Here is a 15,507-nt window from a genome sequence, read left to right as displayed (position 1 = left end):
CGATGGAGCACCTAATTTCAAATCACTCTGATGATGCGAAGCTATGGCTCCTTTGGCTATTTGGCACACTTAATCAAGATGCCCTTGCTAGGGTGCTAGTGATGCTATGGGCGATCTGGTGGGCAAAGTGTACGAGTATTTTACCCTTAACTATTATTTTGTTTAACAATGACACCGGAGCTATTGTGTGGATTAATGGTTTCTATAAGTATATACACAGATTTTAGTCTACATATGAGGTTGCAAGGTGGTGAGAAAGGTTTTTAGTCGGCATACGAGGATGCATGGTGGTGAGATACCCCCCAATTGATGTTCTCAAGAAGTGACGAGTGTTTTGGCTCTTTTCTCTATTGGTTATGTTGGAGTCTATAGGAATCACCGCTCTACAAAGAGGGCGGTCTCGATGAGCTTAAAGGGGATGTTGCCAAAGCCACATATACACATCCTACCACATAATCTTCACACCAAAAATGCTGAGAGGTATAATTGTTTCGAGAAGGGAGGAAGAACTGCAGCTCCAGGCAACTCGGCGCAAAGTCCGGCATGCCCAGTGCTGCTACCGGGTAACTCGGCACACAACCCGGCATACCGGGTGCTGCTGCCGGGTAACCCGGTATGTGGCCCGGCCTACCGGGTGGTATACCGAAATAATCTGATTTTAAAAAGATTTCACAAAAAAACCTCTTGCTTGGCTTCGCAAAGGATGGAGCCATACTCAGTAGCACAACTCCGTCTCAGGTGGAGCTAAGCTGAGAAGCACGGCACCGTCTCACGTGGAGCTAAACTCAGTAGCACGACTCCGCGTTTCAGGTGAAGCCAAGCTTAGAAACACAACGCCGTACTAGCCGGAGCCAAGTTCAGTAGCACGGCAGGTGGAGCCAAGCTCAGTAGCACAACTTCGTTCTAGGTGGAGTCAAGGTCCTTAGCCGTTTTCTAACGACAATTAGGAGTGGTTCATGCACCTAGCGAGGACCAAGTTTATTGGACCCAACTGAGAGGTTTGCATCATCTTGGACCGCCACCAAGGAATACTCAAGACGAGTTAATTTTATTTTATGCTTATTTCCATTTAGATGGTTATGTGTACAAAATTGTCACTCACAGGCTGCTTTGAAAGACAGTCGCCCTACAACCTAACCTTGTCAGAATTGACTTCGATTCACTAATGCGCGTGAAACCCGTCAGAAGTAATGCGCTCCGCTGACAGTATTTATTAGGCGCATGTGAGAAATTTTGTGGTGCCTCCAGATCCTATCCGGGTTATTATACTGGCGGTTGGTTAATAAGCGTCCCTCAGTTCATTGTGATTTCCTAGAGAGTCTGGACGCTCTTCCGATCTGTGGTTGTGAGCTACAACGTGATGCTTGTTGGTACTAGATCGTACCCAGGAACATAAACTGTTGAGCAAGCACATTGCAAAGAGAATGATAGATGACAAAATCCATGACAAATTATACTTCATGATAAAAAATAACATCTCAAGCTGCCGAGGAACCACATTGCAAAGATAAATATAATAATATAGCAAGGGTAGATGACAAAATCTATGACAAGTTATACTTCATGATAAAAAGCTTCTCAAGCTGCCGAGGAACCACATTGCACGAGATAAATAGAATATATATCAAAGATAGATGACAAAATCTATGACAAGTTATATTTCACGATAAAAAATTAATGTATATGTTAAAAAATTGGAAAAAAAACCTATAAAATACAAAACCTATACTATGTCTTCCATTACTCTACTCTATCACCACATGGTGATAGAAGGACATGTATGACGACGACGCTAGAGGTACGAACCACACCGAGATCGCACTCTATGTTGACGTGTCACCCCAGTTCAAAAGAGTTATGTCAAAGAATAGTTAAGAACAAATTGAGAAGAATAGAGACTTGCTATGATACATCTTCTAATTTTGGGCACATAACCACCCAAATAAAAATAAACATAAAATAGAAAATAACTGTGTTGAGTATCCTTTGGTGGCGGTTCGAGATGATGCAAACCTCTCCATTGGATTCAATAACGTTGGTCCTCACTAGGTGTATGAACCCCTCCTAATTATTGTTGAAAACGGCTACGGACCTTGGCTCCACCTGGGACAGAGTCGTGCTACTGAGTTTGGCTCCACCTGGGACGGAGCCATGCTACTGAGCTTGGCTCCGCCTGGAACTGTGATGTGCTTCTGAGTTTGGCTCCACCTGGGATGGCGCCATGCTTATCAGCTTGGCTCCATCTAAGACAGAGTTGTGGTATTGAGCGTGGTTCCGTCTGGTGCGGAGCGAAGCAAAAGGTTATTTTGTAAAATCTTTTCGAAACCAGGTTATTTTTTGAGATCATTCCATATTTAGGTTAATTTTCTCAAAATCGACCGTGTGAGGAGGGCCAGGGCTGGAGCGTGTGAGTTGGACTAGACCCTAGTCACCGCCACGACTCGCAAGAGAGGGACAAGATGAAGAACTCTATACAAGGGCTTCTCTTCTGGCAAAATCGATGAAAATATCCTAAACATGAATCAAGTTTGAAGATTAAACTTCATGCGAAACAATTTCACCAAACTAACCTATTTTTGGAGCGCATGTGTCCAGGGTGCCGCAGCCAGCAATGTCACGCCGTGCAGCACGGCACCACAGCTTCTACCAATGTGGACTAGTGGTTCCAGGTCACAAGTGTCGGACCAATCAGCTCGGCGTTGCAATTTGACATGTCGCGGCGTGGCCTGGGTGGCGGCACATCATGTTCGTTGCGGTATATAGTGTTGGAGATAGTACAATAGACAAGTAATAATAGATATTTATTATATTTAAAATGTTCATAATTAGTTTCGTGTCTTTCTATAACTGCATTAAACGGAAACATTAATACACGTGAGGTATTGTAAACAAACAAAGAGTCCTTAGTAAGCACACAAATGCATAACTAGTTCATTGAGGTCAATCGTTGATCGAGGTTTTCCCCGTCATGGATACACATGTCATTGACAATGAGATCATATCGATTGGATGAATGATATGATCGACATACCCATAACATAAGTATTGTAACACGAATCAAGTCACATCGAGTTCAATGTTATGATGTTTATTAAGTGCATATTGCATAATCCTTAGACTGTGAGTTCATATCTAATCATTGTCTCCGGAGGTTGCCTTGACTGCATCAATCATTATACCGTAACAGGGTGATCATAAAGGTATGGTTAAGAGATACATTATCACTCGGCCTTATTAAAACATTTGGGGCGGGTGCACTGACAAATATTTGGAGGGAGAACTGGATTCCAAGAGACTATAAGTTGTGTCTTGTTTGCTCAAAGATAATTTCGCCTCCAGTCCTTGTTAGTGAGCTAATTGATTAATCATCGCGCACATGGAAGACTGATGTCTTGGAGAAACATTTTATTGATATGGACAAGGAGCTTATCTTGTCAACCCCACTGAGCACCTATGCCCAGGGTGATTCCTAGGCATGGCACTATGATAAAAGGGGGTTTTCAGTGTGAGATCAGCCTACCTATTGTTAGTTGCAACCAAAAACTAGAGGGAGAAATGGCTTGAACATCGGACTAGTGGATCAAATACAAAGAAAGAAAGGAAATGGTGAAAAAATCTGTGGCATGTGACTCTACCTGCTAAGCTTTGAGTTTTTGCTTGGTGAGTGCCATGTATGTCACTGCCAACTGGAGATGTTCCTCTTCGCCGGAACATGGCTGATTCGAATATTTGTTCCTTATGTAATGATGCTGAAGACTCCTAGAGACACTCGTTGTTGAACTAAAATATGGCGTGAAGTGTTTGGTCTCTTTTCGATGAAGAACTGATGGAGCACCTAATTTCAAATCACTCTGATGATGCGAAGCTATGGCTCCTTTGGCTATTTGGCACACTTAATCAAGATGCCCTTGCTAGGGTGCTAGTGATGGTATGGGCCATCTGGTGGGTAAAGTGTTCGAGTATTTTACCCTTAACTATTATTTTTTTTAACAATGACACCGGAGCTATTGTGTGGATTAATGGTTTCTATAAGTATATACACAGGTTTTAGTCTACATATGAGGTTGCAAGGTGGTGAGAAAGGTTTTTAGTCGGCATACGAGGATGCATGGTGGTGAGATACCCCCAATTGATGTTCTCAAGAAGTGACGAGTGTTTTGGCTCTTTTCTCTATTGGTTATGTTGGAGTCTATAGGAATCACCACTCTACTAAGAGGGGCGGTCTCGATGAGCTTAAAGGGGATGTTGCCAAAGCCACATATACACATCCTACCACATAATCTTCACACCAAAAATGCTGAGAGGTATAATTGTTTCGAGAAGGGAGGAAGAACTGCAGCTCCAGGCAACTCGGCGCAAAGTCCGGCATGCCCAGTGCTGCTACCGGGTAACTCGGCACACAACCCGGCATACCGGGTGCTGCTGCCGGGTAACCCGGTATGTGGCCCGGCCTACCGGGTGGTATACCAAAATTTTTGGTACTACCGGTCCTCTTCCGGGTGCATCGACTCTGACTTCTGAAACGGCTCTTTTCCCGGGAGGACTATATAAGTCCCTTGTTCTTCTTCCTTGAAGGGGTAAGGTGACCAGTGCAAAAAGCTCAAGATATTTCTCTCTCTCTCATACTCCATTGTTGAGCTCCAAAACCTTCAGATCTCCCTCCTCCTCCAACCAAACTCAAATCCCTTTGGGGAAAATCTTGAGGAGACCTTGATCTACGATTCCACCAAGCCAAATCTCATTCCCCCTTGAGTTCACCATGCTAGCTGGGTGCTCTTGGGTTTTGGGGAAACCCTAGGTGGCTAGAGTCACTCGTAAGCATCCGGATTGTGGATTTGCTCCAAGAAGAAGTTTGTGAGGGTTCGGCGGCTACCTTTAAAGTCTACCACAAGTGAGTGAGCTATTCCTTCGTGGGATAGGCCCCGGAGAAGAAGGTGAGCCTTCGTGGCGTTGGGAAATCCTTCGTGGGATCCCCACCTCTCCAAACGTGACGTACCTTCTTGCAAAGGAAGGGAACACGGGAATACATCTTCGTCTCCGTGTGCCTCGATTATTTCTAAACGATCTCTTTACTTGTGTTATTTACTTGCGTGATAGCCTTCGTGCTTGAGTATCTTGTTTCATCATATAGGTTGCCTCACCTAGTTTGCATTAGGCTCACTTTATATTCCGCAAAGCCTAAATTTGCAAAAGAAACAAAGAAAATTTGTAAAAACCTTTTCTCCCCCCTCTAGGTTTACCATCTCTGAACTTTCAATTGGTATCAGAGCCTGGACTCTTTTTAAGGGCCTTACAGCCTTAAGAGTGATATGGATAAACTATTCGAGGGTCTGGATGAAGATTCTCACCTTTCGGTTAAGGAGATGAATTCCAGATTCTTAGCATATGATGCTGAGAAATAGAAAACGGAGGATGATATACAAAACCAAATGGCACAAATGGGTGCCATGCTTTAAAGCCTAACAAGTGGGACTTCGAGTGACGCTACTATCCCTCCGGAGACCTACAATCAGGTCAATCATGATTATCCCAAAAACACTTCACCCATGCCTCATATAAACCATTTTGATTGAACTTCCCCATTTTGATGGAACTCACTTTTCCTTTTGGAAATTCTCTATGGACTCTCATATTCAAAGCTGTACTGTGGAGATGTGGGAGATCATCGTTGATGGATACCGGAACCACAAGATCCCATTAGGTTGACCTCCACCGAGTTCTACAACTGTCAACTCAATGCCTCTGCATGTGACAAGATTAGAAGTGGCATCAACCGCAAGCTCCTTGACCAAGTCAGTGACATTGACTCATCTAAAGAGCTTTGGGATCGGATTGTAGTACTCCAAGAGGGAACCAATCTGGTCCAAAATGCTCTCTATGAGTCAGCAAAGATAGAAGCAACTCTGTTCATGATCAGAGAAGGAGAAACTATGGCTGAAGCTTATGGAAGGCTTGGTGCTCTTCGAGTAAAGGTCAAGGGCCTTGGATGTGAAAAGTACAATGATGGCTTTGAAATGAATGAAGAGTTCATAAAGTCCAAGGTCATTGCCATAATTGTTGTCAAGCAGAAGGACACCAACCTTGCCCTCAACTTGCAAATCCTCACCAAACAAGCAGATCTGACCGCAGATGATCTAGTCTCCTATGTGGCTACTAATGACAACATGGCCAAGGCAGGAGAGAAGCTCATGGCGATGAACCGTGTCGATGGACCCTCTCACAACCTTGCCTTGAAGGCTAGAGCAGACCAAGAAAGAGAAGAAGTCTATGAGCTCGAAGAAGAAGAGATGAATTCAACTAGTGACATGCAAACATATTTTGCTTTCTTTGTCAAGAAGTACATAAAGAAGTTCCCAATATCCTCCAAAGAGAAGAAGAGAACATGCTACAACTGTGATGAAGACAATCACTTCGCAAATGAGTGCCCTTATGAGAAAAGGGTAGACAAGCCAAAGTTTGTCAAAGGTGTCAAGCCAAGATTGAAGCCAAACCCAATCAATGAACGATACAAGAAGAACAATGTAAGATCCTTTGTTGGTGCTGAGTACATCTCCGATGAAGAAGGAGAAGATGAAGATAAGGAGGCCGGAGTGGCTGGTTTGGCCTTCTCCAAACCTGGGTCACTCTTCACATATGATTACTCCAAGGATTACTCCACAGAGTCCTCAACTCCAAATGATATTGGTTCTTCCTTTATGGCAAGAACAACTCATGATGATGACTCCTATGACTCTTCCTCCTCTACTATCATTGGCTCTTGTCTAATGGCAAGGGAAGCAAAGGTAATAGAATCACCACCTTCTTTATCTAGGATTCTTGATAATGAGAGAAAAATGAAGAGGATGTTCTTAAGGAACTTTTCAAAGTTAGATGCACTCTTTGTGGTGATGCTCTTGTCAAGTTCGATTACTTGATGGACTCCCTCAAAGAAAGGGACGAGTCCATTGAGGAATTAAAATATCATATGAATGATGAGAAACGGAGATTCAATCTCCTAAGACAAGAGCTGAAAAACGAAAGGAGCATATCTCAAGGCCTTAAGCAACTAATTGAAAATTTTGAACTAGATAAAGTTAAGGACCAAGAAACTATTGAAAGGGCTCAATTAATAGCCCTAGAGCTAGATGCTTCAAATAAGGAGCTTGAAGTTGCTCATGCTTCTCTCACTAAGGATCTTGATCACCTTGAAAAGGCTAACAAGCTTGTTAAGGATGAGCTCAAGCGACTTGGAGAGAACCATGAACTACTCCAAGACACCTATAAGAAGGCTCTTGGATCATTGAATGATCCCATTGTTGCTAAAAATTTTGCAAGTTCTTCTCGCTCATTTACTTGTGAACATGCTAAACTTGTTGAGGAACATGTTCGTTTGAAAGAAGAGTTTTCTCTATATGTTGAGACCAATGTATATATTGAATCTTTGGTAACCAAATATGGTCTCAACTATTATCCTAATGACTCGGCTCGTGACCAAGCAACTATTCTTGAGGAAAATGCTAGGTTGACAAAGGAACTAGCCAAGTTCACCACCTCCAAGATTAAGATGGGATTGGATGACCTTTTGAGTAAGCAAAGGTCAAACAATCAAAATTATGGACTTGGGTATGCTCCCAAGCCGTGCAAGAAGAACAACTACAAGAAGGAGAAGCCCGATCAAGAGAAGAACAAGAAGGTCACTAATAATGGCAAAGCCCCAAAAGGCAAAGCCACTAGTGGGACCGCACGGGACCTAACAATCACTATGCTTTATTTGTTGATTATTATGGTGATGTTTATGCTGAATATGTTGGCCCTCGTAATGGCTATGCTTATAGAGGGTACTCAATTTGGGTACCAAAAGATCTTGTTTCCATTACAAAGGAACCCATTAATCGATGGGTTCCTAAAACCTCTACTTGATTTTGTAGGGGTATTCCTCCGGTGGTCCAAAATGGGTGTTTGATAGTGGATGCACCAATCATATGACCGGAGGAAGAGGTGTGCTTGACCAACTCATAGAGTATGTTAACAAGAAGTCAAGCATCACCTTTGGTGACAACTCAAAGGGAAAGGTACTTGGGTATGGCAAGGTGCAATCTCTAAGGACTTGTGCCTTGAGACGGTCATGCTTGTTGAATCCCTTGGCTACAATTTACTTTCTATTTATCATCTTGCATATGCCAGCTATAATTCATATTTTACTAATTATTGTGTGAAAGTCTTTACGAGTGATAATCTCAAATTGGTCCTTGTTGGATATGTGGAGAAAAACCTTTACGTGGTTGACCTCTTGAAAGAGAGCCCCTATCTCCCCACATGTCTAATGGCCAAACATGATGAAGGTTGGATGTGGCATCGCCGCCTTGGTCATGTCAATATGAGAAATCTCAAACAACTCCTAAAGGGTGAGCACATTGTTGGACTAATCGACACTTCCTTTGAGAAAGATCGTGTGTGCAGTGCATGTGTAGCCGGAAAGCAACTCAAGAAGAGACATCCTATCAAGAGTATCGTCACCACTTCTAGGCCTCTAGAGCTCCTTCACTTTGATCTCTTTGGGCCATCTCATTATGATACTCTTGGTGGGAGCAAGTATGGACTGGCCATTGTTGATGATTACTCAAGATACTCTTGGGTGTTTCTCTTTAAGTCTAAGGATGAGACCTATAGAGAGTTCATCATCTTCGCCAAGAAGGCTCAATGAATGTATGAATCTGAGATCAAGGCGATAAGGACCGATAATGGCACCGAGTTCAAGAACTACACTATGCAAGAGTTTGTTGATGATGAGGGCATCAAGCGTGAGTTTTCAGCTCCATACACCCCTAAGCAAAATGGTGTTGTTGAAAGGAAGAATCAGACTATTATTGAGATGGCAAGAACCATGTTGAGTGAATTCAAGTCACCCCATTACTTTTGGGAAGAATCCATCTCTACAGCTTTCCACTACTCCAACCGGCTCTTTCTCCGTCCCCTGCATAATAAAACTCCATACGAGCTTCTCATAGGTAGCAAGCCTAATGTCATGTACACTCAGTGTCTTTGGATGCAAATGTCTTGTTAAAGACAATAGAGGGAAGCTCGGTAAATTTGAAACTAGAACTATAGAGGGTACATGTCAACACCCAGATTTTTAAGTCCAGATGCCTGTTATGCCATACATCGCAATCCCAGGAATATTGTTGTTGCGAGACATAACAGTTGAATATCATAAGTCATCATTCATTACATACCATAGTCATCTTACAAATAGGGATCACATGATCCAATATTACACAAATAGTTGATATATTGATCAACTTACACTAAGTTCATAGTTTCATAGCGGAAGCATAAATAGAAGGGACTCTCTAGTCCACAGGCCAACGTCTGACGTCAGAAGATTCCCTAGTTGTCGTAGGCGTCCTGCTGGTCGTCCTCTTGATAGTTCTGCTCCTCTTCATAGTATGGCCATTTGAATAGCCAGGGACAAAGCCGTGAGTACTTTAAAGTACTCGCAAACTAATACTAATGTAAGTGCTAACAATTCTAGTAAGGGGTGCTAAGCTCTAGTTTATTTTGCATAATGCCAATTTTAGTTCACAAACGTTTTTGTAAACAACTCTTCATGTGCTAACTAACTCGAGTGGGAACATTAGTGTCATTCCCACAACTCTGTTGTGATTCGAAGTCAAAATCACCTTTCAAATTCAAAATCACAAGTCACCATTCACCATTCATAGTTTTTAGAAAAATTATGATGACGGAACAGTATGGCCTTCCCAACTGTCCATAACCGCGGACGCGGCTATTCGAATAGGTTTAACTCTGCGAGAGGTTGTACACTTGTGCCACAACAATTGCAATAGCTCGTCGGGGTAATCGGCCCTGATTTATCGTACGCGATGACGCGAACTACCAATCCTAACCTTTCATTTACATACCCTAGTATAGGCACCTCTCCCCATGAGCTTGGCCTCCCGGTGAAGACAGACGATCGGCACTGGGAACCGCACGAGGGCTTGGGCCGGACATTCACCTCATTTCACGTCATTTCACATCATTCCTTTTGTTGTAGAGGCAGCCTCCGGCATAACCCCGATGACGCTTGTTTTAGAGGGAACCCGTACTAAGACACATAAATTTCCAGCTAAGCCTTACCCAGATTCAGGTGTTGTGGGGGTACTTGTAAAATTGGAATGGTATCGCATCCGAACCCAACCATCAGTTTTTGTAAAGTTCACCAAGTCATTCACAGATCATATTCACCTTCAAAATCTTTCAAATAGAATGACTCATCATTCCAAGGTTTTCAAAGTCATTTCATTTCACAAGTTACCAACTAAGGTAGTCACTTTTAATTTAGCACTAGCATCTAAGTATGAGGGGTGTTAAGTACTTTGCTTTGCTTCTAGGCTAACCTTGATACTCTTGTACTAATCCAATACTAATCAAGTGAATCATAAATCAAAAATACTTTGATAAAACAAAAGTAAATAAAGCTTGTAAAGTAAAACTGGGAAATAGGATCATAAGCATAAAGTAAATGGGGTAATGCCTTGCTCATGGTGAGCTTTGCACTTTGCAAGAGTATTATCTTGCCTTGGTTGGGGAATTGGTCAAAGTGGTCTTCTTCTCCTTGGAAGTAGACCTCCTCCTCCTCCTCTTGATACTCCTTGGTACTAGCGTCTAAAATACGAATACGGGGTACACAATCATCATACCAAACTTATTTACTAAACTAAGCACACACATGATTCCACACAACTTAAACTAGCATCACACATTACTATTGAGTTGGTGGATGTGTTTTTCCTTATTTCGAAAAATAATTTCCTCTCATACTAACTTAGGTGTTATGTTCAAGTATTTAGAGAAATAATTTCCTCTCATTATCTTAGTAAGATTTAATTTCTCTCATGAATAATATATGACCTAGGTTGACCAAAGTCAACCTCTTCATACTTATCATTTTTGAAAATGATTTAAATGAGATGTAGCACCTCAAACAATTTAATCTCAATATGGTAGAGATTTAATATCATCAAACAAATCATATGAGACCTAAATGACCAGAGTCTCTACCTCATTTTGAAATGTTTGTGACAAGATTTAAATTCCTCCAACAATCATACATGAATTCATGTTGACCTAAGTCAACCATTCATCATCATTATTTGAGAAAAAGATTTAAATGAGGTAGAGTTCCTCATACAATTTAACAATTCTATTTGTGATTTTAAAATCACCAAGTATTTCATGTGAGAGTATTTGACCAGGGGTCCAAACTTCATATGAAGGTACTTGGGACAAGATTTAAATGAAGTATAACACTTCATAAAATTTGCATAATAGTTTTGGACAATATCACTTAGAGAAAATAGCCATATTGTCCACTAATTAAACTAGGGCATGATCATGCAAAGTGACCACACCATTTTCTTGCAGAAACAATTAGTGTAAGTCAAATGTGAGCTATTGGAGTTGGAATTAACTAAATATCTATTTTTGTTGATTTTCAAGAATTATTTGAAAGTGCAATAGTCCCTGGCTTGTTCTTTTTGTCAGATTATTTCTACAACACATCTTGAAGGGGAACCAGTGGCATGTTGTAGAACTTTTAACTAGCTTTCCAGCAATATCAAATGTGTTAAATTTGGCCAAGCCAAACTGATTCTAAGGATTTTCAATGTTGGGTGTAGTATTGAAATTGAGTTGAATTTAATTAAGCGAGATTTGAATAAAAGGGCCGGCGGGAAACTGAGTTGGGCTGAATTGAATTAAATCGGCCCACGTCCAGCCCACCACGGTCCACAGACGCGTGGGCTGCCCGACGAGCGCGGGACCCGCCCGTCGGCGGCTCACTAACCCCGAATCGGTACGGGGAGGGACGGCCGTTGGATTACAACGCGATCGTGCGGCGCACGATCGTCGTCTCCTCCGACGAGAGGGCTTACTGGCGCGGCGAGGCACGGGGGTCGACGGCGAGCAGGAACTCCGGCGAGCGGTGGCATTGACGCGCGGCGAGGTTGTCGTCGACGGCCAGTGCGCTGGTACCAGTGCCGTCGCCGATGGTGCTCCAATTCGTCGACGATGATCTCAGGTCCGCTGCGGGCTCCGGCGATCGATTGGACAGCTCCGGTGAGTAGTCGAGTGAAAGGAGTGGAGGTGGAGGGCGAGGGAAGAGTGGGGATGCTGCTGGTGCGCTTGGATGGCTGAGGGGAGCTCGGTATTTATAGAGGGCGAGTGTGCTGCGAGGCGCGGACGAGGTCAACGGCGAGGTCGTCGTTCCAGGGCGACGAAGGGGCGAGGAAGGTGCGCAGGAGGTAGGCGACGTCACGGCGGTCCTTGGGGCATTAATGGCACGGTACGGCTAGGCGTACGACGGTCGAGCGATGGCACATACTGGCGCGGATGCGGCGGGATTGTGTCGTCGTCTCCGGCGGCGGCGGGCAAGGGCAGTGGTCGCGCGCGTGTGTGGCGGGATCGTGCATGTGCGGTGATGCTCCACGCGTCGAGAGGGAGTCCAGGGCGTGAGCGAGGTGGTGGCGCGGCGCGTGGCCAGTGGTGCCCGTACGTGTACTGCGGCGACGTCATCGGCATGACGTGGCCGTCCTTGGGCGCGCTCGTTCCGACGGCTGTCGGCCTCCTCCTCGACAGTGGCGTGGCTAGGGAGGTCTAGGGAGGTGTGGTGGCGCTCAGAGACGTGGTGGCCAAGGTTGAGGGGAGGGAGAAGAGAGGAGGGTGCACCATGGTGGTGACATGGCCGGCATGGCCATGCCATGCTAGCTTTGGCTCCTCCTCTTAGGGTTTATGTGTTGGGGTAGGGAGAGAGGGGACAGGGGAGCAAGGTGGAATGAAATGGGGCAAGTTAGTTTGAGGTAAAGCACTATTTCAAAAAGGGTTTGCAAATGTGCCTATTTGCAAATTGCAAGTTTTGTCAAAATTTGGTTCATGCACTTTGGTTCAAAAATTTGAAAATAGATGATTGGGATGAGTTGCAATTGACCAGAGGCAAACATGGGTGGTGGTGGAATTTTAAAAATCAAAGAAATGCAAATTTTCTCAAAGTGAGATTGTTGCATTTGATAAAATGTCTCAACTTTGCATTCATATAGAATTTGATCCAAAGTGAATTTGGCATGGTTGTCTTTACAAAATTTGTTCACCTTGATGTCCTCTTGGATGACATGCAAAGACTTGAGCAAGTTTGGTTTGAAAATATTGAATTGCAGGGGCTCAAAGTGGTGACCAGAATATAATTGGCAGAATTGACCATCATCATATGTGAGCACAATTTGGGTTTGAATTTGATTTGATTTGTGTTTCTCTGATTCCAAAAGTAGCAATAAGTGTTTAGTATCATATTACAACTAATGGTGAAGACCAAAATGGTCTAGGTCAAAGATTTGGAAAAATGGCATAAACCATGTGTGAGGGTTTTGGGATTTTCTAGCTTTTATTCTTTTATTTTTCTTTGCTTCGCTTTGACAAGAGTGAGGTTTATTTGGTGTTAGATTGAGTTGGGTGAAAGGTTCAAACCATTTTGAGGCAATGGAAGTGGCTAGGTCAAGATTTGATAATTTGGCTAAGTGCCACATATGCCTCTATGCATATGTTGGATTTTATTTTGTTTCTTACTTGAATTGGTTGGTAAGTGCTTGGGTGAGTGTGTTGAGGTATTTCAATTCATCTACTCAAGGTAGACAAATCAAATCTCAACATTTTCAAAAATAGCCATAGGCTTGCATATGTTTTTTTCTTAAATAAGATCTTTTCTTTTTATTTTATTTTTCAAAGATTGATGACAAGAGGGATGAGGTTTTAGGGTTTAGTAAGTTTTGCAAGGGTTCACCACCATTTTAGCAAAGTAAGAAAAGTAGAGTTCAAAACCTCCATATTAGGGCTATAGGCCCACATATGTATTTCTCTTCTATTTTGGGTTTCTCAAAATAGATCCAAAAGATTTTGAAAAGGTTAGGGTTTAGGGGTTTTCTTACTTGATCTCTTTCTCTTTTATTTTATTTGGTTTGTGATCTTCCTTGATCACTTTAAGGTTTTAGGGTTTATCACATAAGCATAATTACACTCATCATGGCAAAAAAACAAGTAATAGGTATGAGCACTAAGCATAGCACTCTATTTAAGAAAAGTTTTTGTTGGTTCTAATTTTTTAAAAAAATCAAATTCATTTTCTCTTTGTTTTAAAATTTGGGGTGTTACAAACCCTTCCCCCTTAAACAAATCTCGTCCCGAGATTTCAAGAAAAGTTAGGTTCCTAAGAGAGATTGGGCGATATGATTTAACAGGAAAACATACTTGGCATGGTCTGGGGTGCTTCCTGAGCTTCAGTGGCAGTCATGTGGTAGAAACGGCCGTTGTTGTTGTTCTGGTTTCTTCTACCGGCGAAGCGGCGCTGTTGCTGGGCAGGTGCAGCGGTGTTGGCGGCAATCTTGGCAAGCTTCTTGGGACACTCATTGGAGTAGTGACCCACAACTCCACATTCATAGCAGTTTACAGTTGACTTGTCCTTCGGGGTGACGGGGATGGCATTGCTTCCAGTCCTCGGGCCAGTGTTGGTGTTGTGGTTGTTCCCATTGTTGTTGTTGCTGTTGGGGTTGTTGTTGTGGTGGTGGCTATTGTTGTTGTTACCTCCGGGCTTCGGGGGTCCTCCGTTGTTGCTGGTGTAGTTGGGGCGATAACTCTGAGCAGGGGGCTTGTTGTGTCTTGGGGTGAATCCTCCAGAGGAGTTGTTGCGGTACTTCTGGGTATGGTGGGGTCCACTCTGGTTCATCATCTTGCGCTTGCGATTCTCATTGGCCCGATGCAGCTTTCCTTCCATCCGTATGGCTGAGTCCACTAGGGCTTCTAAGTCGGCGAACGGAATGTTCACTAACACAGCTTGCATCTCGTCGTGCAGTCCGTTCAGAAATTTCTCCTTCCTTTTCTCGTTGGTGTCGGTCTCATCCGGGGCGTACCTTGACAGAGTGAGAAACCTGTCGCGGTATTCCACCACAGACATTCTGCCTTGCTTGAGTTCGCGGAACTCGTCTCTCATCTTCTTGATCAGTCCTTGGGGCACATGGTATTTGCTGAATTTCAGCTTGAAGTCTTCCCATGTCATCATCTGTCCAGCATTCATTGCACGGGCGCTGGTCCAGCAGGCTCGTGCAGGTCCTGGCAGGTAGTGGGTGGTGAACAGTACTTTCTCGGTGGCTTCAACTTGCGCAACTTCGAGGTTGTTCTCCATTGTCTGGAGCCAGTCATCTGCATCGAGGGGCTCTTCGGTCTTGCTGAAAATAGGTGGGTTGGTGTTTTGAAAGTTCTTCGGTTTTGACCCGGGTGGTCGTGGTTTCCATGGCCGTTGTTGTTCTGAGCAATCAGCTGCAGTGCAGCAATGTTGGCTTGGCGTTCAGCTCTCTCGGCTTCTCGGTCGGCCATCATCGTCTCTAGCATCTGCATCATTGCGTCTTGGGTGGCGCTGCGGGTTGGTGGGGCCATCTGAATATCGGAGTAGATGATAAGATAAGAGGGAAATTTCTACGGTTT

Source organism: Lolium rigidum, chromosome 2 (genome assembly GCF_022539505.1).
Source record: "Lolium rigidum isolate FL_2022 chromosome 2, APGP_CSIRO_Lrig_0.1, whole genome shotgun sequence".
In the NCBI taxonomy this organism is placed as follows: domain Eukaryota; kingdom Viridiplantae; phylum Streptophyta; class Magnoliopsida; order Poales; family Poaceae; genus Lolium; species Lolium rigidum.
This window is presented reverse-complemented; position numbering follows the sequence as displayed.